This window comes from Ambystoma mexicanum, chromosome 12 (genome assembly GCF_040938575.1).
Source record: "Ambystoma mexicanum isolate Mex_15411 chromosome 12, UKY_AmexF1_1, whole genome shotgun sequence".
Classification (NCBI taxonomy): Eukaryota; Metazoa; Chordata; class Amphibia; order Caudata; family Ambystomatidae; genus Ambystoma; species Ambystoma mexicanum.
Window position 1 is genome coordinate 312,858,176 of NC_090936.1, and position 27,141 is coordinate 312,885,316.

Consider the following 27,141-nt stretch of genomic DNA (forward strand, 5'->3'; position numbering starts at 1 on the left):
TCAACCAAAAACAGCAAAATTACCTCCCTCTGAATTAGTGAAAGGCGTTTGTGGCAAAGTAGTTTATTTACCATTAGATCTGAAGGAAAATGTGAACACTCTGCGAGTACAACATCCAATAGAGCAATCGTTAATTGTCTTAGTAAATGGTGTACCTACAAAAGACAAACAAATTGGCAACAACTCGTAGACTTACATAAAGTTAGACAAGCCTTGCAATATCTAAAAGACAATAATGAATACTACAAATAAATTAATATTGAAGAAAACTTGAAGGAAACCACAAAAACAATTCAAGAGTCACCAGAAACTAGTCAATTTGAACTGCTAGATCCTGCTACACTATCCAATATTTTAGACCATTATACAATTCATTCATTACACTCTAGTGACAGCATAGATGATGCACTAGAAATGTACCAAATGCGACAAACCAAAGGATCACCAATCAGCATATGGGAAAAAAGTATACAAGCACATGCTTTTCCTCTACTCTTTGCTACTGGAAAAGGAGGAAGGTACGATGATAGACCCATTCAGATAACAGCATCAGAATACCACTCGTTACAAATGTATTCTGAAGATCCCAAATTTAGACAAAATGTGGAATACATATTTCACCTACTCTTTGAAAGTGAACTAGCAACTCTATGCTACGGAGTTGCACACACATTAAAATCAGGTACCCAATTTCAAAATATGGCAGCTACACAATTACTACAAAAAGTGCAAGAAAAGGATGAGGTTCTACAATCAAGCATAACAAATTTGTTAGCAAACATGAGTGGAACTAAAGAGTACTTGTTCAGATGTCATGGAGATGTACGTTGTATGATAAGAAACCTTGTCCCGCCCACTTGGTTTGTTACATTAAGTTGTGCAGAATATGCATGGGAAGATTTACATGATTTCCTATGCATAGCAAACAAAAACAAAACAAACATAGGTATACTAACCCCTGGAGAACTTTGCTCTCTAGATCATGTAAATGTTTCAAGATATTTCCATCATCGCTTCATTGCTATGCTACACTTTATTTGTAATAAAACTGTTCCTCCACTCGGAGAAGTGCAACACTTCTTTTGAAGAAGAAAATACCAAGCCAGAGGAGCACCACTTATCCACATGCTTTTATGGATTAAAGATGCTCCTAAATTTGGTCAAGACAGTGATTCCACTGTTTTACGTTTATCGAAAAATATGTCACTTGTGAAATTCCATCAGAAGCAACAAATAGTGATCTTCATGCACAAATTGTACAATTCAAAGACACAAATATGGGAAATATTGTCATCGCAAATACAAAAACAAAGGGAAATACTACGCCAAATGCTGCTTTGGTTTCCCTAGATCAGTTACAGAAACAGGTGAAGTGAACAACTTCATGTCTTCAGTTAGACATAGTGTTAAAGGTAAATCACCTAAGAACACATATTACTTAAAAAGAACAGAAGAAGCAAAATATATCAATGATTACAATGCAATCATTGCCCTCTTATGGAATGCAAACATAGATGTGCAGTACATTGCAGACAATTCCACTGCAGTTGCACGGTATGTTACAGCCTACTTAACCAAAGCAGAAAAAAACAGAGCTGCAAGACTGCTGGAATGACCTATCATCGGACAAAACACTGTCTCAGAAATTGTACAGCTTAGGCATAAAAATGCTCCCCATAGAGAATGTGGCTGCTATGAAGCTGCAGATCATTTAACCGGTACTGTTTTATATGGAAAATCTGAAAATATAGTATGGCTAAGGCTTGGTCCTGCTAAATCTAGAAAAGGAGTTCTCAAATCATACATCGACATAGAAACAATAGCCAAAAATGATCCCAACAGCCAAGACATTTTGAAAAACTATTTACTAGACATGTACTACTAGGACAAAAGTACCACTTTGGAAACCATGTGTCTATACCACATAGCCCAAAACTTCACACAAAAATAATATAAAACCTGATGAAAACAAAGGTAGATACAGAGTGGCGAATTGTGAAGGCAGCTTAGTGAAACCTACCAAACGAAGCTTAATTAATCATATCAAATTGTCATTAAAAACTCCTCAACATAAAGAACTATATTACATGTCCCTGCTATAACGTTTTAAACCATGGAGAAAAGAGGAAGAGATACTAGGTATCTACCACTCTTATGAAGATGCTTTCAAAGCAAATGAAAGCACTATAACCAATGTAAACTTTACACAGTACAAAACAATGTTGCACAATGAACAGCAACATGAAGAAGAACTCCAGGCTCAACTAGATAAGGACACTCCTGACAGTAGTCAACCTTCTGTAACAGGAAGCCAAGAACCACTGGGACAGCGACTAATAGCAAATGAGGCAGAATTAGCTATGACAGAAGTAGAAAACACCATGTCTCACTATGAAGAAGATACAGAAGACTGAACTGTACAACAATCAAAACTAAACAAAGAGCAGCATACAATTTTTCAAGAAGTAACAAAAGAAATTGCACATGGTGTACAACATGAAAATAAAGAACGTACCTGCCAAAATTATAAACCTATACTACTATATGTCAGTGGTGAAGCTGGTTCAGGCAAAACATTCATAATCAAAATCATCAGCAAGTTCCTTCAACAACTGACAAACAACAAACTGTCAGCTGTTGTAACTGCCCCCACAGGTTTAGCTGCCTACAACATAGGCGGTGTCACTTTAAACCTATTACTACTCCTTCCATTAGAACACCAAAACAAATTAAAATATTACAAACTTTCTATAGAAGCTGCAATGGAATTACGCAGAGTGCTAAAACAAATGAAAATGCTGCTAATAGATGAGGTGAGCATGGTCTCCAATCTAATGTTGGCTTTGATTCACCTCAGATTACAAGAAATACTCAAAGCAAATTACGACAAGCTCTTTGGAGGAAAACACATTATTGTTTTTGGAGATCTTCATCAATTGACACCAGTGAAAGGTGAACCTATTTTTCAAACCTTAGGACACAGGTTCTGCCGTAAAACTGTTGGCAGCATAGGAAATGTTAACCTTTGGCAACATTTCCAATACAGGTAATTACCAGAAAACATGTGCCAGTCAGCAGACCTCACCTACGCCAACATTTTAAAAAGTATTAGAGTTGGTGTATTATCTCAAGAAGTACAAGCAATATTAAAAACCCATCACATCCATGCACTTTGTGGCCATAACCCATGTGCCACTGATGTCGTGGAACAATTTGCAAAGTTAATAATATAAATAAAAAAAACTATAATCAGTTACAATTCAACATCAGGTATCTAACCATCAGCAAGAACCAACAGATAGAAAATTAGCCAGAAACAACAAGTAAACACTAAAAACAAATAAAAAAATGTAATGTACCATAACAAGTAACAAACACAGAAACTGAGCAAATTGCACAGTACACTGGTTTGTAAACTACTAAATATGAGGGTCGAGATAAAGCAGAAATGTCTATTATGCAATGTAATAAATCTTTATAATCTACCTACACTAATATGATATTTTCTTTTATCACAGAAATTGAAAAAGAATATCTGCTCCAGTTACCCACGTCATGAAAAAAATATATCCAATCACAAAACATCAAACAGTAACAGGCCGATTCATGGAATAAATGTGCGCCGAAAATTCCGGCGCAGAGGGGCCTATACGTGCGCTGCGCCGAAAAATAGCGAAAAGCGCAGGGAAACCAGCGCACGTCGATTCATGGAAGTCCGTGCGTAAGAAAAGCATAGGACGTGCGCTGAAAAAGTGCGCGGCGCACGCCGGCGCACAGGTCAACCAACGGCGTGCGCCACGGCCACTGCGCTATCACTCCGAGCGCAGCGCACAGCTCTAAAGTAGGCGGAACACAGGGCGGGACACTCGGAATGGGGAATAAAATGGGGCACAACACTCGGAATGGGGAAGAATGTGGGCGGCACGGGGAAGTACAGGAGGCAAGTGCGCGGAACGCCCACACGCTCTCCGGCAACACGTATTCATGGATTCGAACAGGGCAAAACAGCGCTCGATCAAACCAGCGCACAGGCCCAAAAACGTACGCCACAAGTAAGCAGGCGGTAGCGTCCCGACGCACTCAACGAAAGTGCGCCAAAACCTGCGCCAACAAATACCACCCACATACAGCAATGGGCCATACCGTGACCCCAAAGGACTAATGATGTGCAAAGGTGTACGCCATTTACACGGACACCCACTGTTCAAAAATTCGCGCGTGTGTGTACAACGGGTTGCGCGAGAAGTCACTCGCGCGATTGCCCTGGGTACGTGTATCCCGGGGTGCGGGGAAGTCCCACACGCGATTGCCCTGGCCACGTTGATACCAGGGGTGCGTGTGAAGTTCCACACGCGAAAAGCCAGGGTACGTCATTTACAGGGGTGCGCGGGAAGTTTCACATGCGAAAAGCTAGGCTACGGGAATTCCAGGGGTGCGCGTGAAATCCTACACGCGAAAAACTAGGGTACGTCATTTACAGGGGTGAGCGGGAAGTTTCACACGCGAAAAGCTAGGCTACGGGAATTCCAGGGGTGCGCGTGAAATCCTACACGCGAAAAACTAGGGTACGTCATTTACAGGGGTGCGCGGGAAGTCCCACACGCGATTACAGCAGGGTACGTGTATTTCAGGGGTGCGCGGGAAGTTCCACACGCGAATAGCCTGGCCGCATGTATTTCAGGGGTGCGCGGGAAGTTCCACACGCGAATAGCCTGGGCGCGTGTATTTCAGGGGTGCGCGGGAATTTCCACACGCGAATAGGCTGGGCGCGTGTATTACAGGGGTGCGCGGGAAGTCCCACACGCGATTACAGCAGGGTACGTGTATTTCAGGGGTGCGCGGGAATTTCCACACGCGAATAGCCTGGCCGCGTGTATTTCAGGGTTGCGCGGGAATTTCCACACGCGAATAGGCTGGGCGCGTGTATTACAGAGGTGCGCGGGAAGTCCCACACGCGATTACAGCAGGGTACGTGTATTTCAGGGGTGCGCGGGAATTTCCACAGGCGAATAGCCTGGCCGCGTGTATTTCAGGGGTGCGCGGGAATTTCCACACGCGAATAGGCTGGGCGCGTGTATTTCAGGGGTGCGCGGGAAGTTCCACACGCGAATAGCCTGGCGCGTGTATTTCAGGGGTGCGCGGGAAGTTCCACACGCGAATAGCCTGGGCGCGTGTATTTCAGGGGTGCGCGGGAATTTCCACACGCGAATAGGCTGGGCGCGTGTATTACAGGGGTGCGCGGGAAGTCCCACACGCGATTACAGCAGGGTACGTGTATTTCAGGGGTGCGCGGGAATTTCCACACGCGAATAGCCTGGCCGCGTGTATTTCAGGGGTGCGCGGGAAGTTCCACACGCGAATAGCCTGGGCGCGTGTATTTCAGGGGTGCGCGGGAATTTCCACACGCGAATAGGCTGGGCGCGTGTATTTCAGGGGTGCGCAGGAATTATCACACGCGATTTGGCTTGGTACGTGTATTACAGGGGTGCGTGCGAAGTTACACACGCGATTAGGCTGGGTGGGTCCTGTCACCCTCGACGGCCCCTGAAGGCAGCCCACAAAACAGGGGACTACCCTGCACACCTGCTCATGTCTCCCACCACCCCCACCCCCCCAGTCACCAGGGGCACCCTCCACCAGGCCCCCACCCATGCCTCCCACCACCCCCACCCCCCCGCCACCAGGGGCACCCTCCACCAGGCCCCCACTCATGTCTCCCACCACCCCCACCCCCCACCATCCAGGGGCACCCTCCACCAGGCCCCCACTCATGTCACCCACCACCCCCACCCCCCCAGTCACCAGGGGCACCCTCCACCAGGCCCCCAACCATGTCTCCCACCACCCCCACCCCCCACCATCCAGGGGCACCCTCCACCAGGCCCCCACTCATGTCTCCCACCACCCCCAACCCCCAGCAGTGCAGGGGCAGGCTCCACCAGGCCCCCACCCATGCCTCCCACCACCCCCACCCCCCTGCCACCAGGGGCACCCTCCACCAGGCCCCCACTCATGTCACCCACCACCCCCACCCCCCCGCCACCAGGGGCACCCTCCACCAGGCCCCCACCCATGCCTCCCACCACCCCCACCCCCCACCATCTAGGGGCACCCTCCACCAGGCCCCCACTCATGTCACCCACCACCCCCACCCCCCCAGTCACCAGGGGCACCCTCCACCAGGCCCCCACTCATGTCTCCCACCACCCCCACCCCCCAGCAGTGCAGGGGCAGCCTCCACCAGGCCCACACTCATGTCTCCCACCACCCCCACCCCCCCAGTCACCAGGGGCACCCTCCACCAGGCCCCCACCCATGCCTCCCACCACCCCCACCCCCCCCGCCACCAGGGGCACCCTCCACCAGGCCCCCACTCATGTCTCCCACCACCCCCACCCCCCAGCAGTGCAGGGGCAGGCTCCACCAGGCCCCCACCCATGCCTCCCACCACCCCCACCCCCCCGCCACCAGGGGCACCCTCCACCAGGCCCCCACTCATGTCACCCACCACCCCCACCCCCCCGCCACCAGAGGCACCCTCCACCAGGCCCCCACTCATGTCTCCCACCACCCCCACCCCCCACCATCCAGGGGCACCCTCCACCAGGCCCCCACTCATGTCACCCACCACCCCCACCCCCCCGCCACCAGGGGCACCCTCCACCAGGCCCCCACCCATGCCTCCCACCACCCCCACCCCCCACCATCTAGGGGCACCCTCCACCAGGCCCCCACTCATGTCACCCACCACCCCCACCCCCCCAGTCACCAGGGGCACCCTCCACCAGGCCCCCACTCATGTCTCCCACCACCCCCACCCCCCAGCAGTGCAGGGGCAGCCTCCACCAGGCCCACACTCATGTCTCCCACCACCCCCACCCCCCCGCCACCAGGGGCACCCTCCACCAGGCCCCCACTCATGTCACCCACCACCCCCACCCCCCCAGTCACCAGGGGCACCCTCCACCAGGCCCCCACTCATGTCTCCCACCACCCCCACCCCCCAGCAGTGCAGGGGCAGCCTCCACCAGGCCCCCACCCATGCCTCCCACCACCCCCACCCCCCGCCACCAGGGGCACCCTCCACCAGGCCCCCACTCATGTCTCCCACCACCCCCAACCCCCAGCAGTGCAGGGGCAGGCTCCACCAGGCCCCCACCCATGCCTCCCACCACCCCCACCCCCCTGCCACCAGGGGCACCCTCCACCAGGCCCCCACTCATGTCACCCACCACCCCCACCCCCCCGCCACCAGGGGCACCCTCCACCAGGCCCCCACCCATGCCTCCCACCACCCCCACCCCCCACCATCTAGGGGCACCCTCCACCAGGCCCCCACTCATGTCACCCACCACCCCCACCTCCCCAGTCACCAGGGGCACCCTCCACCAGGCCCCCACTCATGTCTCCCACCACCCCCACCCCCCAGCAGTGCAGGGGCAGCCTCCACCAGGCCCACACTCATGTCTCCCACCACCCCCACCCCCCCAGTCACCAGGGGCACCCTCCACCAGGCCCCCACCCATGCCTCCCACCACCCCCACCCCCCCGCCACCAGGGGCACCCTCCACCAGGCCCCCACTCATGTCTCCCACCACCCCCACCCCCCAGCAGTGCAGGGGCAGGCTCCACCAGGCCCCCACCCATGCCTCCCACCACCCCCACCCCCCCGCCACCAGGGGCACCCTCCACCAGGCCCCCACTCATGTCACCCACCACCCCCACCCCCCCGCCACCAGAGGCACCCTCCACCAGGCCCCCACTCATGTCTCCCACCACCCCCACCCCCCACCATCCAGGGGCACCCTCCACCAGGCCCCCACTCATGTCACCCACCACCCCCACCCCCCCGCCACCCCCACCCCCCCGCCACCAGGGGCACCCTCCACCAGGCCCCCACCCATGCCTCCCACCACCCCCACCCCCCACCATCTAGGGGCACCCTCCACCAGGCCCCCACTCATGTCACCCACCACCCCCACCCCCCCAGTCACCAGGGGCACCCTCCACCAGGCCCCCACTCATGTCTCCCACCACCCCCACCCCCCAGCAGTGCAGGGGCAGCCTCCACCAGGCCCACACTCATGTCTCCCACCACCCCCACCCCCCCGCCACCAGGGGCACCCTCCACCAGGCCCCCACTCATGTCACCCACCACCCCCACCCCCCAGTCACCAGGGGCACCCTCCACCAGGCCCCCACTCATGTCTCCCACCACCCCCACCCCCCAGCAGTGCAGGGGCAGCCTCCACCAGGCCCCCACCCATGCCTCCCACCACCCCCACCCCCCCGCCACCAGGGGCACCCTCCACCAGGCCCCCACTCATGTCTCCCACCACCCCCACTCCCCAGCAGTGCAGGGGCAGGCTCCACCAGGCCCCCAACCATGCCTCCCACCACCCCCACCCCCCGCCACCAGGGGCACCCTCCACCAGGCCCCCACTCATGTCACCCACCACCCCCACCCCCCCGCCACCAGGGGCACCCTCCACCAGGCCCCCACTCATGTCTCCCACCACCCCCACCCCCCACCATCCAGGGGCACCCTCCACCAGGCCCCCACTCATGTCACCCACCACCCCCACCCCCCCGCCACCAGGGGCACCCTCCACCAGGCCCCCAACCATGCCTCCGACCACCCCCACCCCCCACCATCTAGGGGCACCCTCCACCAGGCCCCCACTCATGTCACCCACCACCCCCACCCCCCCAGTCACCAGGGGCACCCTCCACCAGGCCCCCACTCATGTCTCCCACCACCCCCACCCCCCAGCAGTGCAGGGGCAGCCTCCACCAGGCCCACACTCATGTCTCCCACCACCCCCACCCCCCCGCCACCAGGGGCACCCTCCACCAGGCCCCCACTCATGTCACCCACCACCCCCACCCCCCCGCCACCAGGGGCACCCTCCACCAGGCCCCCACTCATGTCTCCCACCACCCCCACCCCCCAGCAGTGCAGGGGCAGCCTCCACCAGGCCCACACTCATGTCTCCCACCACCCCCACCCCCCAGTCACCAGGGGCACCCTCCACCAGGCCCCCACTCATGTCTCCCACCACCCCCACCCCCCAGCAATGCAGGGGCACCCTCCACCAGGCCCCCACTCATGTCTCCCACCACCCCCACCCCCCAGCACTGTGGGGAACCTGCCAGCAGGCCCCCACACATGTCCCCCTGGCCCCAGGTCCTGACGATACACAATCATGGCAGTAATGGCCAGCATACCCAGCACAAACACCCAGGCAAGGATTGCATCCACCCACATAGTGAATGCAATCACATGACACAACCCCAATGCCAAGTATGCAAAAGAACACATGTCCGTCACACACACATACACAATGGGTGCAAGTGAATGTCAAAACCCATATCATGACATGTAACAAACCAATGAGAAAATAACACAAGTGTAAGAAAATATAAAAAATGTATTAAATACCAAAAATAAGTGAAATTTTCAAACATACAACGATGTGGCTAAGTAAATAAATGGTCCATGTCCGAGAACAAAAGTGATAAACAAAAAAACAAAGGAAAAAAAAATTAAAATGAATTTGTCCAAAGCAATATCATGTAATAGGAAATTAATGAAAAACCATTACGTCATGGTGAAAACAATAAGAAATTAAAAAAATGTATCTCCCAAAAAAACAAACTATATACAGGAATGTTCCAGGGTCCATGAGCCCAACACCAAAAATGAAACCTACCACTAACTAATGAAAAATATATGTACAAAAAAGTGGCCATTGTCCGAGCGGTCCAAAATAATAAAAATAAATAAAGGAAACATAGCACTAACTAACTAAATAACTATATACAAAGGCAGTGGGCAAGTCCTGCGGCTCACTTGGTGATGTTGCTGGCCAGGGCATCATCGAACTCCATGTCGATGTCCTGGAGGCGGGACTCTGTCCTGGCCCCGAGGTCTCGCAGGGACAACCCCATGTCCACCTCAAACTCCCTGCGAGCTTCCTCGAGGCACTCAGCCCGCCTCAATGCCCGACGCATGGAGAACTCCGCCCTGACCATGGCGAGCCGCTCCTCTTCCGCCCGCTGCCGCTCCGCACCTATCCGCTGGCCAAACTCCTCCCACACGGAACACACCACCATCCCAGGGTTGCCCTGCCCTCCGGCCGATGCCTGCCCCTCGGATCTTGATGGCCCCGAGCCATGATGCCTCCCACGTCGAGCCCGCTGCTGCCTCCGACGCCACTGCCTCTGCCAGCACGACGGCATCCAGGCTGATGGAAACCACCGACGCCGTCGTGCACGTGCCCTGCCCGATGATGCCGTCACATCTTCCATCTGCTGGGGTCCACTTGCTGTGTTGTCCACCCCTGCTGGACCTCCGACTCCCAACTGTGGCAGGGATGGAATCCCCACCGAGCTGGCTGCATTGGTCGGGGCAGGTCCACAGGGGGCCCTGGTGGCATCTGGGCCGGAAGACGGCAAGGAGAACGACCGGTGGATAGCCTGCACTGAGGAGGAGAGGGCCGTCAGATTGGCCAACACATGTAGGAAACCCCCGAACATGGCCGATCCCAATTGGGCCACGTCGGCACGGTGCACTTCGTGATGACGTGCGTGCTCCTCCCGGGAAGCACGCACGTCATCACGAATCACAGCCGTGCGCATCGCGACCCCAATCAGGACCTTCTCCACGCGGCCAGGGGTTACCACATCCGCAGGTGGAGGGGAGTCAGGTGACATGGACATCCCCTCTACCTGCGGAAGGGCCTGGGACGGGGCATCCCTGCTGGTGCATGGTGGTGCACTCACAGGGTCAGGGACAGTGACATGCACAGGCCCCTCCACGGTGACCTGTGCTGCCTCCTGCCCCTGGCCCTGGACTGCACCACTTGCACCAGCAGGGATGCTCCCACCAGGCCCCATGTGTGCACCAGTGTCGGCCTCCTCCTCCTCTGTGCAAACCACCAACCTGGATGGCTCCTCACCGTCTCCCGCCGTAGCAGGCCCCTGTGGGGGCTCACCCACCCCTTCCGCTGCAGCCGTGGGGGCATCCCCGCCGCCTTGCTCCACAGCGCCGTCTCCGCCCTCTTCTTCACTAGCCGCTGCGTAGAGGGAGACAAAGAACACAAGCATCAGGCTACTGTACAATGGTCCCCTAGACAGGAAGCAATAGCAGATGAGCACCACTGTCAAAGTACACTTCCATCATGTCCCTCCACAACACATGGGTCAGTCCAGGCAAAACACACACAGTAACAGGCATGGTGCATTCCATGGACATTTCCATGCATGTCCAATGGACTCTAGAAACATTCAATGATATGTAACTCACATGCATCATGGCTCATGCATATCACATGCACACACTTCACCTCAGTCACATCCATCTGGCCCCAAACACACCGAACACAGGCGAAACAAGGGTAAGTTGGGTGCGTCACTGAATCTGTGCATTGTCACACACATGTGTCATGCATCCATGGCATGCACAAGTCACAGACACGCAGGTCAGGCACACAGACATGGCTACCATATATGTACCTGGCATCAGCACCCATCCTTCACCCCCATCCATGTCCAGGTACAGAGACTGGCATGCTCTCATGTCCAAAATCTGCATAGGGCTCCCCATGCCGCATTTCAACACATGCAACAACCATGTGGGTCACACATCACTGGTCGCACCTGCATTACCATGATGTCCCTGCACACATACATGCATACATGGCCCATGGCACACATACAGGCAAGTATCATAGAACCAGCACACCGCAACATGCCCAGTCTCACACAGTAATGCTTGGACACATACCGCTCAACTCCAGACGGGCCTCCCTCTCAAGGACCTGGGCGTGGAGCGCTGGGCGTACGCGTTCCAGGACCCTCTTCTGGATGGAACTCATGCGGCCCCGGCCCCCCTCCACGAGGCGCCGGGCCTTCACAAGGGTCCTGGACCTCAAGTCCTCCCAGCGCTTCTTGATCTTCTGGACGTTGCGGGTTGCCACCCCCTCCGCGTTGATGGCAACCACACAGTCGGCCCAGATCCTCTCCCGTCCTTCCTTGCTGGTGCGGGACGATCCAAAGAGGGCATCATACTGCCCCAGGACATGCTCCACCAGGACACCAACTTCGGTGGCAGTGAAGCTGGTGCCCCTCTGCCCCTCTGGCCTGGGGTTGCCACTGGTGCCAGATGTGGAAGTGCCCGACATGGCAACCCCAGAGGCAGGTGTGGGTGGGCAACTGGGTCCTGGGGCTGGGCTGTGGAGCGATGTAATCCCAGTTGGGAGTCTTCAGTTCCAGCAGGGGTGGACACAGCAACTGGACCCCTGCAGATGGCTGATGTGCAGGCACCAAATGGCAGGGCACGGTGGCAGCAGGCAGGCAGGCAGGCATGCAGGCAGCAGCAGATAGCACGTGGGAGGCTGCTCGGGGCACTGGGGGGCAGTAACTCGGCCTTCTGGGCAGGAGCGTGGTGTTCCGTGTGTTTTCGGGTGGCCAGCTTGATACGGAGTGATTTGGCACGTGAAAATCCTGCACGTCAGCGTGAAATCCGAGGAAAGGCCCTTAGCGCGTAAGCGCGTCAGCACGCATACGCGATTCTATTGGACCAGAGTCCCTCAGCGGGTAAGCGCGTCTGACGTGACCCGCACGGGCGTTCCCCACTCAGCATGTGATGACGGAACACACATGGAAATACTGCACGTCAGAGTGTCATCGCGTGATTGGCCTATGTACGTGTATTTCATTGCGTGTAATTGGACAAAAGTGCGCGTACACGCGATTGGCCTATGTACGTGTATTTAATGGGTGCGCGGCCACTTACACACGCAAGTACGTCAGCGAACCTGTATCCTGTGGTGCGTGTGAATTTCCACACGCTATTGGACTGGGAACTGGATTCCAGGGGTGCGCGGGTCACACGCTGTATCCCGTGGTGCGTGTGAATTTCCACACGCTATTGGACTGGGAACTGGATTCCAGGGGTGCGCGGGTCACACGCTCGCCTAGAACACGCGCAAAGCATAAAATTGCGGATTTTTACGGAGTGGCACGATTCCCCAAAGTGCTAGGTGCCATCGACTGCACCCATGTGGCTCTACGTCCCCCCAGGGCATCAGAGCACATCTATAGGAACCGCAAGCACTGGCATTCCATCAACGTGCAGGTAGTATGTAATGCCAAGGGAATCATCACCTCAGTATATGCCAACTATCCCGGGTCCACCCACGACAGCTTCATTTACCGAATGTCCACCCTATGCCGGGACATAGATGCTGGGCGGCATGGCGATACATGGCTGCTTGGTGAGTATGTATGCCACTGCACATGCATGCATGTTGGATACTGAGCAAGGTCACAACCCCACCAATGATACCAATCACCACCTCCACAGGGGACAGTGCCTACCCTCTCAGCCCCCACATGATGACACCAATTCGGAACCCCACCACGCCACCCCAGGTAAGATATAACACAGCCCACATTACAACAAGGGGCATAGTGGAGCGCACATTCGGAGTGCTAAAGTCACGCTTTCGCTCCCTTGACCGTTCTGGCGGGCAGCTGTTATACGCTCCCCCAGTAGTGTGCAGGATCATAGTGGCAGCATGTGTCCTGCACAACGTTGCAACACGCCGGGCCTGGCCGTGGACATGGTGATGGCCCCACATCCCCAACCACATGCACAGCCGCTGCGCATGGGAGGGGAAAGGGCACGGGGGGAGGCAGCCCGTACACAGCTAGTGGCTAATTACTTCACATAGAAATCACACCCCTGTGGAGTGCACACTGCCCTGGCACATTCCATCTGACAATCAATGATGACTCAACCTGACACTGATCCTGAATGTCTGGAGAATGAACCGGGAATACCATGTCAGCCTGAGATTGTTCACCTGGAAGTGTCACAATGTGTGCATCCCTACCCACACAGACACCACCAATGCAGTATTGTGAAGTTACACATTGAAGCAGCTAAAATGAATACCCACTTGCAAAATGCAACAAGAGGACAGTGCCATGTCAGCCAACCCAACCCCAGCACCGCCACACGGCACACCGTGCCATGTCATGCTAATTGCAGGTAAACAAAGTAATCCCCACAACATGACATCAGTCTCACTATGTACAGTGGCACTATTAGAAACCTGCAACACCTGAAATGCTCACAGCAATGCCGGACCAACAACATACTTGAGCACGTAGTACCATTAACATGACATCACAAATGTTACATATTAGTAGTCTCACCACCTGGAAATGCCTGCACTCCCACCACTACCAACTGTGCAGTGTTGTCGCCATGTAGAGTTGTAGGTGCACTGCTGCCAACATGGTCCCCATCTCCAGACTAGAGGTCCTTGTGTGGACATGAGGAAGGGACCTGCAAATTGGGAGGTAGACACAGAAGAAGAGTTACACATCAATGCAACATGCAGTGTACAACACAACAGCAATATGCACTATGAATGTATACACAGTATTCACTACAGACTGGCCACACAGCTCATGGGAGTCCAACGTCACTGTGTAATTCACTGTCACTTGGGCACACCCTTTGCAAGCCCATGGAAACGGGAAGCAGGAGGGGTGTGTGTGACTCAAACCCAAGCATCTGAACCAAATACATTACAAGCCTGCATGTGCCCAGCCACAATGCAGCGTATGCCCACAGGAACCACGGAAGCCAACAGATCAAAGCCAACAGATCGAAGCCAACAGATCGAAGCCAACAGATCGAAGCCAACAGATTGTCCCAAAAAAATTGGGAATAAAAGAAATCAAAATAAAAATAAAAATAAGAAACAATCAAAAATGGCCATTGATGGGCCCGGGGGGGTTGGGGAGGCCACCCAGGAGGTCCGAGGACAGGATGCACACCAGAACCCACCTGCGTGGATCCTGGGAAGATAAAACACCTCCATGGGCTCATGGCCCACACGGCTACCCTATTGTGGGAGTATCACTGCTGTCGCTATTATCACCCTGTGCAGCTGAATCCGGAGGTGGTTGCACTATGGGAGGCAGCCCACGCAAGGCCCTAGTCTGCTCCTCCATGGCTGCAAGCATGCGGGTGTGGTAGGTCTGGTTCTGGAGGATGAGTGTGCGGAGGTCCCCATGCAACAACTCACGGGATGGCCGGACCTCCGCCCTCGTTGCCTGCATCTCAGCTGAGAGCGTACGGGTGAGACGCTCCAGCTGCTGTTCTGTCCTTTGGTGTGTTGAAGCCTCAAGCTCAACAAGAGTCGTCCTGAGGTGAAGGAGCTCCTGCCTCAGGGCTTCCCTGTGGCCCTGGGACTCAATGGAGATGGCCTCCTGCAGAGTCGCCAGTGCCGCCCGCCTGTCCCTTTTGGACCCCAACATGTCCTCCCTGTGTGACTGGCAGATGGAGTCGGTTGCCTGCTCTAGTCGCTCCATCAGCCTTTCTGGGGGGACAATGGAAGTGGCCACCCTATCCATGGCCTGAGCCATCATCTCGGATGATGCAGCCTGTTGGGTAGCCATACCGTAAATGGATTGCTCCCATGCGGTATTGCCGGGTGGCGTACGGCCACCCCGTCGGCGGGCACCACACCTGTCTGGGGCAAGGCGAACTGCGCCTTGCTGTGCCGGCAATGCCTGAGGCTGCAGGACTGCATTCCCCCTCTGATCTGCTGGCCCAGGAACAGGATCAGATGTCGCGGAGTGTGACCCTGCATCCGTAACCACCGAAGGCGTAGCTGCCAACACTGACATCCCCATGGAGGGTACTGACCCTGGTGCAGGTGGGTGAGACAGAACAGAATCACTCCCTGGAACACTCACCTGCGACGGCACGTAGGTCTCATCCGAATCAACACCTGAGTACAGCTCGGGGGAGGTGCAGCCAGAGACACCCCTTGAGAGCACGACCTGCAGCACTTGTGGGTTCTCCCCCACCACCACACCACGTCCCTCACTGGTGGTTGGTCGGCCCTGGGACACCTCCTGGGTCTGCACCATCTCCACAACCCCAGCAGTATCAGGTGCGTCTTCCCCTGCAAAGACATGAAAACAAAGAAATGGAAACAGGCATTAGCACCATGGCACACATTGAGGGCTGAGAAGCAAGAGAACCAGTACTTGATTGACACATGTCCCACATGACTAAAACCCTCCCATGCATGCACCCTCACTGCGTATGAAGTGCAGGCAAATGGCACACACTGATGACACCAAGATGGAAGATGAACAAATTTTCTGCATGCTGCCTGGCAGTGGCATCACACATTGGCCTGTGATTGGCAGGTGAAACACACATGCCATCACACAGATGGCATGTACCATTGCTATTGAGTGAAGATGGAGAGGAGGGCAGCACCTATTCATTCAGTCCAGTTCCCGCATGTAATAGCTTTTCTGATTCTAACAGGTCAGATTTTTCACCCATGTCAGACATGTGACTAGTGGACAGCGACATGCCTAGTGAAAGTGGTGGAATGCAAACAAACTGACTGAATGAACAGTGAAAAAGAAGCAAATATGTTGTGTCAAGGTGACACTTCAAGGGCAACTGGCGTGCAGTTGTGCTAGATGTCTACTGTTGGCAGAAGGGATACTGCTATGGCCAAATGCAGCTGCGCAGGAAGGATTGCATGAAGCACATGGCTGACCCATACGACTCAGGCGCACACACTCTCACCTGGCACCCGAACAGAAGCCCTCACACACACACCATGCACATGGATGACACACACATGCATGTGCACTCACCGGACAATGCCTCGTAATCAGCCAGATCTCCCACGCCTTGGATCTGTTCCTCCGTGACGTAGGTCCCAGCGACTGACTCATGTGGAGTGAGTTCCATGTCTACTACTGGAGACCCACCTCCAGTCACTGGAGTTGCGGCATGACTTGATTCCAGCTTACTCTTTGCCCTGCGCTTTAGGTCATTCCAGCGCTTATAGCAATCATTGGCCTTGGATTCCAAGGGCACTTACGATGTCCGCAACGGTCTGCCAGTGTGCCTGGCATTGTGCAGGTGTGGTCTTGGATCCTGCAACAATGACCATCTCGTTGTCATGTCCGGACACATACTCGACAAGTGCATTCAGTTCGTCATCCGTGAAGCTGGGCTTCCTGGACGGGCCGGACTGTGTAGCCGTGTCTGGGGCATCAGCCTGTGCCGGACGAGCACTCTTCCTCTTCCGCTTGGAAGGTGGTGGTGATCCTGAGTGTCCTGCGCCGCTCTGGACACTAGGGGCAGGAGCCCTGGTGGACTCTGTATCAGGAGTGTGGGATTGCACACTCAGCATGGGAGTTGGTGCAGGCATTGGCTCTAGTGTGATGGTGTCAGGGGGAATGTCAGCAGCATGGACTAGGACCGACACTGTCCTGGCTGGGTGTGTGAGGGCTGGGGTGGATGGAGCCGCAGCTGCCCCTGCAGCCTCTCCGCCCTGCCTCCTTGGTGCAGCAGATGACCTTGCTGCCCCAGATCCACGTGGCATGATGGCATCAACGTGCACCAGCGCACGTGTCGTAGCCCTGCTGACCTGGAAGTCAGCCATGGAGTCAGCCAGGTCTGGTGCCACAATGGGCTGGTCCAACAAGGGCTGAGCATGGATGGTGTCAGCCACTTCAGCCTCAACGGGAGGGGGGGGAGGGGGGAGGGGGGGGATGATGGGTGCCCTTGACTGGTCCTCCACACATGGGGGGACAGGCTCACCCTGCAAGTTACGACCACGTCCCCTGCCGGATCCACCACGGCCACCACTTGTGGCTCTTCCACCTTTGCCACCCTTACGGAATCCTCGCCTCCCAGCCATGGCACTGATATTAATGTGCGTATGGGAGTGGCTGTAGACAATTGTCCTGGCCAATTGGGGGTCAAAGGGGTTGGGTACCAGATGGTAATTGTACCCTAGTGCTCTAGCACGGCTGATTGTAACCCCTGGGGAAAGATGACGGGTCACGCAACGCACAGGAGGCCCAAAAAAGGGAGATGACGTGCACGCAACCCCTCCTAGACCACGTGTGCAGAAAGAAAAACCTGCACTACGCTGTGGCACCCAGTAACACAAGAATGAACGTATGCGTGTCACACGCAGCCTAGAATGACCTCTGAAGGGGTAGGCTACACACGGGGCAAGCACAGAAGTTGGATACGTGCGTGACTCACCGTCTGCCAGGTAAAAGAGCGTGAAAAATGAGCGCGTTTGGCTGGCTAAACCCCCGCCAAAAGAAGATGTGTACGCTGTCTGAGAAGACAGGACAACAGTAGAAGGGGACACTGTTTGAGGGAACAGGCCCAGGTAAACCAGTAAAAGAGAAAAAAGAGAAAAAGCTGTCAGAGGTAACAGGGAATACGAACTGGAAACGCCGTGAAGTAAATCGCGTGTGAAACGACAAGAAGTACAGAATTCACCCACTCGCTCTCCACGAAAAGCACGTACAAGGAAATGGTGTTCTACATGTACCTTATATACAGGCCCACACGTTCAGCGTCACTTACGCGGCGTGTACGTTCACCAATCACACGCTTTGTCACTCCTGCGTGTAGATCCATTTTCACCAATCACACGCTTTGTCACTTCTGCGTGTAGATCCATTTTCACCAATCACACGCTTTGTCACTTCTACGTGTAGATCCATTTTCACCAATCACACGCTTTGACACTGGGACGTGTCACGCAACAATTTCCTGCACGTGCAGGTGACTATAGGTGCGCATATGCTGTTGACGGGTTTACGCGCTAAGGGCCTTTGCTGACGTGTGGGATTTCACTCCCTATCAGGCTGTCCACGCGTTCACACACGAGAGACCACGCTCCTGGCCAGGAGGCCAAATTACTGCCCCCCAGAGCCCTGAGCACGCTCCCACCTGCCATCTGCTGCTGCCTGACTGCCTGCTGGCCACGTGCCCCACAGTGCTGGTGGGTGGGGGTGTTGGGAGACATGGGTGGGGGCCTGGTGGAGGGTGCCCCTGCACTGCTGGGGGTTGGGGGTGGTGGGAGGCATGGGTGGGGGCCTGGTGGAGGCTGCCCCTGGTGGCGGGAGGGTGGGGGTGGTGGGAGACATGGGTGGGGGCCTGGTGGAGGCTGCCCCTGGTGGCGGGGGGGTGGGGGTGGTGGGAGACATGGGTGGGGGCCTGGTGGAGGCTGCCCGTGCACTGCTGGGGGTTGGGGGTGGTGGGAGACATGGGTGGGGGCCTGGTGGAGGGTGCCCCTGGTGGCGGGGGGGTGGGGGTGGTGGGAGAAATGGGTGGGGGCCTGGTGGAGGGTGCCCCTGGTGGCGGGGGGGTGGGGGTGGTGGGAGAAATGGGTGGGGGCCTGGTGGAGGGTGCCCCTGGTGGCGGGGGGGTGGGGGTGGTGGGAGAAATGGGTGGGGGCCTGGTGGAGGGTGCCCCTGGTGGCGGGGGGGTGGGGGTGGTGGGAGAAATGGGTGGGGGCCTGGTGGAGGCTGCCCCTGCACTGCTGGGGGTTGGGGGTGGTGGGAGACATGGGTGGGGGCCTTGTGGAGGCTGCCCGTGCACTGCTGGGGGTTGGGGGTGGTGGGAGACATGGGTGGGGGCCTGGTGGAGGGTGCCCCTGGTGGCGGGGGGGTGGGGGTGGTGGGAGGCATGGGTGGGGGCCTGGTGGAGGCTGCCCCTGGTGGCGGGGGGGTGGGGGTGGTGGGAGAAATGGGTGGGGGCCTGGTGGAGGCTGCCCCTGCACTGCTGGGGGTTGGGGGTGGTGGGAGGCATGGGTGGGGGCCTGGTGGAGGCTGCCCCTGCACTGCTGGGGGTTGGGGGTGGTGGGAGGCATGGGTGGGGGCCTGGTGGAGGCTGCCCCTGCACTGCTGGGGGTTGGGGGTGGTGGGAGGCATGGGTGGGGGCCTGGTGGAGGCTGCCCCTGCACTGCTGGGGGTTGGGGGTGGTGGAAGGCATGGGTGGGGGCCTGGTGGAGGCTGCCCCTGGTAGCGGGAGGGTGGGGGTGGTGGGAGACATGGGTGGGGGCCTGGTGGAGGCTGCCCCTGGTGGCGGGGGGGTGGGGGTGGTGGGAGACATGGGTAGGGGCCTGGTGGAGGCTGCCCCTGCACTGCTGGGGGTTGGGGGTGGTGGGAGGCATGGGTGGGGGCCTGGTGGAGGCTGCCCCTGCACTGCTGGGGGTTGGGGGTGGTGGGAGGCATGGGTGGGGGCCTGGTGGAGGCTGCCCCTGCACTGCTGGGGGTTGGGGGTGGTGGGAGGCATGGGTGGGGGCCTGGTGGAGGCTGCCCCTGGTGGCGGGAGGGTGGGGGTGGTGGGAGACATGGGTGGGGGCCTGGTGGAGGCTGCCCCTGGTGGCGGGGGGGTGGGGGTGGTGGGAGACATGGGTGGGGGCCTGGTGGAGGCTGCCCGTGCACTGCTGGGGGTTGGGGGTGGTGGGAGACATGGGTGGGGGCCTGGTGGAGGGTGCCCCTGGTGGCGGGGGGGTGGGGGTGGTGGGAGAAATGGGTGGTGGCCTGGTGGAGTCTGCCCCTGCACTGCTGGGGGTTGGGGGTGGTGGGAGGCATGGGTGGGGGCCTGGTGGAGGCTGCCCCTGCACTGCTGGGGGTTGGGGGTGGTGGGAGGCATGGGTGGGGGCCTGGTGGAGGCTGCCCCTGGTGGCGGGGGGGTGGGGGTGGTGGGAGACATGGGTGGGGGCCTGGTGGAGGCTGCCCCTGCACTGCTGGGGGTTGGGGGTGGTGGGAGGCATGGGTGGGGGCCTGGTGGAGGCTGCCCCTGCACTGCTGGGGGTTGGGGGTGGTGGGAGGCATGGGTGGGGGCCTGGTGGAGGCTGCCCCTGGTGGCGGGAGGGTGGGGGTGGTGGGAGACATGAGTGGGGGCCTGGTGGAGGGTGCCCCTGGATGGTGGGGGCTGGGGGTGGTGGGAGACATGAGTGGGGGCCTGGTGGAGGGTGCCCCTGGTGGCGGGGGGGTGGGGGTGGTGGGAGAAATGGGTGGGGGCCTGGTGGAGGCTGCCCCTGCACTGCTGGGGGTTGGGGGTGGTGGGAGGCATGGGTGGGGGCCTGGTGGAGGCTGCCCCTGCACTGCTGGGGGTTGGGGTTGGTGGGAGGCATGGGTGGGGGCCTGGTGGAGGCTGCCCCTGCACTGCTGGGGGGTGGGGGTGCAGGGGGACATGAGCAGGTGTGCAGGGTAGTCCCCTGTTTTGTAGGCTGCCTGCAGGGGCCGTGGAGGGTGTACAGGGAACACCTGTGAGGACCCACCCAGCCTAATCGCGTGTGACTTCCCACGCACCCCTGTAATACACGTACCCAGCCAAATCGCGTGTGATGATTCCCACGCATCCCTGTAATACACGTACCCAGCCAAATCGCGTGTGATAATTCCTGCGCACCCCTGTAATACACGTACCCTGGCTAATCGCGTGTTAAACTTCCCACATACCCCTGTAATACACGTACCCTGGCCAATCGCGTGTTAAACTTCCCGCGTACCCCTGTAATACACGTACCCTGGCTAATCGCGTGTTAAACTTCCCGCGTACCCCTGTAATACACGTACCCTGGCTAATCGCATGTTAAACTTCCCGCATACCCCTGTAATACACGTACCCTGGCTAATCGCGTGTTAAACTTCCCCCGTACACCTGTAATACACGTACCCTGGCTAATCGCGTGTTAAACTTCCCGCGTACCCCTGTAATACACGTACCCAGCCAAATCGCGTGTGATGATTCCCACGCACCCCTGTAATACACGTACCCAGCCAAATCGCGTGTGATAATTCCTGCGCACCCCTGTAATACACGTACCCTGGCTAATCGCGTGTTAAACTTCCCGCATACCCCTGTAATACACGTACCCTGGCCAATCGCGTGTTAAACTTCCCGCGTACCCCTGTAATACATGTACCCTGGCTAATCGCGTGTTTAACTTCCTGCGTATCCCTGTAATACACGTACCCTGGCTAATCGCATGTTAAACTTACCGCATACCCCTGTAATACACGTACCCTGGCTAATCGCATGTTAAACTTCCCGCATACCCCTGTAATACACGTACCCTGGCTAATCGCGTGTATAACTTCACGCGTACCCCTGATATGCACGTTACCCGCTTTGCGTTCCTTGTTTGGCAGCCCTGTAAACTGGTCCAGGGTTAGCGCAGCCCTTTGCGATGATTTAGCGATTTTGATGGCTTTTCCTTGCGCGAGGGCGTTCTTGGGGGCGTTACTGGCGCTGCTGCAGGGTCGCTGCGATACTCTGCGCCACGGCTGGTTTGGGAGCCTAAAATCCATGAATACGCTGTGCGCCGGATTCGGTTTTGGCGCACGCGGCTGGCGCAGACTATCGCACGCGCACGCTGTGCGCCAGCCGCGTGCGCTACTTGTGCGCTGAATTCTATGAATTACCCTGTGAGTATATTATAATAAATACAACTCATAAATACTGCTCCATAACACAACCATTGAAGCAAACATCTAACCATGCACCACATTACAAAATGTTTACTTCCATGGATATGTTATACTGCAGTGCTTGTTACCAAACTCTACAATCTTAATGACATGATGTAGCCAAAACATCACATACAAACTATACAAATCAAACACAACACAAACTGAAGATTTGAAAATATTTGATAGATGTTGGATTCTATGGGTGTGATCTATGGGTGTGATATGCTGCGGTGGTGTGGCCAGGGCCTAGAGTCTTGGGTGCATATTCTAAGGCTACGGCCTATGGCCTTAGGCCACGCACCCAAGACTCTAGGCCCTGGCCACAACCACCTCAGCATATCACACCCATAGATCACGCCCATAGAATCACACATTTTAACTCTGCTATATGGGCTACTTATATAGAATCAAACATTTTAACTGTGCTATACGGGCTACTTATACAGGATATTAATTACAATCAACACTATATTAACAACCCAAAACCAATATCATACTAAAGTAAAATAGTCAGAAGCGCATTTTTTTGTGTCTGCGAACAGCCGCGGTGACCGCGGACATGACGAACACATCAGGGGTGCCTGCCACCTAAACAAATACAGCATTTGACCCATCTCTTAGTCCCCCACCCTCCCCAAGCACTGTTACACACCAACACACTTGCCAAAGTGTATTTCTCCCCGTTCGCCGCTGAGCTGTCCGCGGATGTCCACGGATCCAAGATGGCGGACGCATCAAAACAATTACGAAGAACCTCACGCTTCAATCCAGCCAATCAGCGAACACTTTCACATGTCTGCGGACACGACGCAAGCCGATTAGCTAATCGGTGTCCTGTCCGCGTAGCGAACAGGGAAATGTGTCCGTGGAGCGGACATAGATATCACTATTTTTTTGTGACCTACATTTTGGTCTTTTTTTAAAAAAAAACTATGGACAGATGTTCACCAAATTTACAAAAGCAAGCTTTTGGGGCCAATCCGCTGCTCCTGCCGCAAACTTGGTGAAAATCCGTCCAGCGGTTTGGGCTGTAGGCGTGAGCACATTTTTATCCCCATTCATTCTATGGGAAAAAAATACATTTTGGGACTCCCCTTATAACTTTGCACCCCCTGGGCCATATACTTTTCTTGCAAAGTTTGGTGAGGATTCGTCCAGGGGAGTGAAGTTATAAGCCGCCCAAAAAGTGCTCTTCCTATGGGATGAGCAACTTAACTATAACTAGACAGCCACTACCGTGGCCGTGTAATTACTCGGTAGTGGCTGTGTAGTTATGGTTAAGTTGCTAAACCCATAGGAAGAGCACTTTTTGGGCGGCTTATTACTTCTCTACCCCTGGACGAATACACACCAATCTTTGCAAAAAAAAGTATATGGCCCACTCTGATTTTTTTTGCAAAGTTTGGTGAGGTTTTGTCCAGGCGGGGAAAGCTATAGGGGGTCCCAAAATTCCTTTTTTTCCCATAGACTGAATGGGGAAAAAACTTTGCTCACGCCTCGAGCCCAAACCGCTGGACGGATTTTCACCAAATTTGCAGCAGGAGCAGCTGCTTGGTCCCGAAAGCGTGCTTTTGTAAATTTGGTGAAAATCCGTCTGGTAGTTTTTTTTAAAACGACCAAAAAGTAGGTCACAAAAAATTAGTGATATCTATGTCCGCTCCACGGAAGTACTTTACTGTTCACTCCGTGGACAGGACACCGATTGGCTAATCAGCTTGCGTTATGTCCGCAGACATGCAATGTGTCATTTGATTGGCTGGATGAAGCGTGAGGTACGTCGGATTGTTTAGATGCACCCGCCACCTTGGATCCGTGTTTGGTGTCCGCGGACATCGCAGAAAAAACATATTAAAAAACACAACAGTGCACATGTCAAACTTATCAAATAATCTCTGGAGAGGTGAGGGGTGATGAGGATGGGTTGGGATATGGCTGCAAGAAGCAAAAAACAGGTGTTTTTTTGTCGCGAAAGTCCAAACAATTAGGATGTTTGTGAACAGTCCTGTGTAGGAACAGAAGAAGTGGTTGATTCCATCTTCACCTCCACACAAAGCACTTGAGAAGATTGTGTTTGATAAAACTCTCCAGAGATCTGACAGGACTCACAGCATTTTGTCACACTGTAGATTTGGAGGTGTTCCACAATATGTGCCTAAAGTACAGACCAAAGAGATTGCATTTCGGCATTCAAGGGATGGAGATGTATAATCATGGAATTGCGTGCAATTTTGTTCTGAGTACACATACATTGTCAGAAAACATTGCTAGTATCTGTTTGTTTGATCAACAATGTTTTTAAGAAGTGTCTAAATAAAGCATCCAATTTATATATTAAAATGTATCCTCTTTGTTATTTTTATTTTTCAACTATTCCACTTTTTACAATTGTCTTACAATCCCACAAAAGGCATGAGACCTAGGCTACATAAGTGGAGTCCATCACCTAAGCATAGATGGGGCTATTGCTAGAAACACTTTAACTCTTTTTTGTGTACCCTCTACTTCAATGTTGGAGTAGGGCGCATTCTGTCATTGCAAAGTTTCACTACCTCTTAGCAGCGCCACGATCATCGAGCAAGGGCAGCCCCCTTATTTTCCCTACTGTGCATGTGCACAGGGCCGGGCTTACACCAAATTGCACCCCAGGATGCATCATTGGAACCCCCTCAAAATGTTGGCAGAGGTGCTAACTTCAGAGACGATGGGGTGGGGCAAACTTACTTGTGTGGGCGCATCTACCTTCTTTACACATTCTAATGAGACTATTCTAGTGCAGCTTCAATGTTACAATCAGTTATATCTCTCTTTCACTTATAAAACCTCTCAGAAACCACACACTTAAGCTCTGCTGTGAAAATGAACATCCTCCTGCCTCTACACACAATCACACCCCTGACATGCAAGAATGAACACCCATCTGATTTCAATTGCCTAAAAATGTGTGCATACGATTGCAGGTGCTAACAATAAAATGTTTTACATTTCCAAATGCCGGTTATTTGTTAAATGTGTTGCTGCCACCACCATTTATTTTCTGTGCCTTGTCCTTCTACGGCTCTGTTCGTCTTACCAAACATGATGAACGGAAGAGATGTGATCGCTGGTGTCTGAAATGTCTTACTAAGATAAGGGGAGGGGGTCATGGGGTTTGATGTGTTTTGCTTAAGATTCCAGCTCTCAGATCTGTATCACTGAAGCTGATCATGGGTATTTGGCTGGGCTCTGCTTGATTCACTCAGGGTGAGGTGTTGGGTGCACATATGCTCATTCTAACCGGTGGCTGTGCCCACCATTTATCCACACCCTCTCATTTGTGTCTGATCTGGTGCTTCCTCAGTACCTGCGTGTGCCTCAGCATGTGACTGGGTGCAACACAATGATAGTGCAGCTTTGTGTCTGTGTGTGTCCTGTGCAGTCTCTTAGCAAAACCAAGTAGCATGGGGGAAGCCTGGCTTGGGGCACATTTAAGACACATTGCAGAGTGCTAGGGAAGTGAGGACGACCCACAAAATATATAACCGCATGTGGGTGCTGTATCACTTCTCTGTACAGTGCCTTTAGTCTGCAACCTTCACTAATTTTCAAGTTGATTGCATTATTTCAGTGACAACACAGATGGTGAGGCAGAAATGTAAATGGTGGACTTGTAAAATAGATTGTTGCTTCTGCAGTCTGCAACCCCAACCCTACCTTGTAGTATTACAGAGTAATACTGTCTGTGTTAAAATGTAATTAAAATAATAATGGAGTCATACTGGCACCCCCTAGAGCCTGGCACCTCAGGCAGCCATCTGAACTGCCTGATGCAAAGACCGGCCCTGCACGTGCATCAGAATTACAGTTCTCATGGATGCAGTTATGCAAGTTGTTGCAAACTAAGAATGTATTTTGATTCTGAGTGAAGGTCACCAGCTTTGAATTTTTGCTTGCGAGCTAAGGAAGCCCACGCATCGGAAACACAGTGCAAGGTTCAATTGTTTTTTAACCTTGAGAGAAAGGGACCATTCTGAAAGGAATTGAATCAAAGGAGGGTTGTAATAATGTAAGATATGATAAGGTTATGCATTTCAAAACTGGACTAAGGAACATGCAAATTCAGTTTATGAAAAATCGAATATAATGTAAGCTTGATTTTCAACGATGTTATACCTGAATGAGCATTAACTTATCATTATCTGACCATTATTTCTGGGTTACATTCTACTTGTCTGTTCTGTGTGGCATATTGCAATGAAACACAAGTATAACCTTTGTGTCTAATGTTCTTTCTACCGCCCAGATGTGCAGGCCAGCATTGAGATGCATGTAGACCACTACTTGGTTCTCCCAGTTTCAACGCTAATATTTCATTAAAAAGCCATCTATGAGCAATTCAAATTGTAGCGTCAGCTTCCGTATCCCGTTTAGAGTTGATCATACTACATAGCAATGTCCTCGGAAGCAAATTGTGTACTACTTTCCACGTTGTTTTCTCTCTGTTGACATTGTTTCATGTCTGTGCTAATCGTTACTTTAAACTCTATGCCGAATCAATAAGTCAATAGATAAATTGTAATAAAGATCGGCTAGTGAGACACATTTCTATTATGTTTTTGAAACAGGTGTATCCTGCCATTCTGCGAATGTCATAGTTTCCAGGCGCCAACTGACGGGTTTGTTAACCGGCAGCTGCAGATACTTGTGAACAACTGGATATATTTCACTCTTTTTTGGGATGATCGCCAACGGCCCATATGCTCTTACGCTGTACTAGCGATTAGGAGCAACATAACATTCTTTACGGTGGTC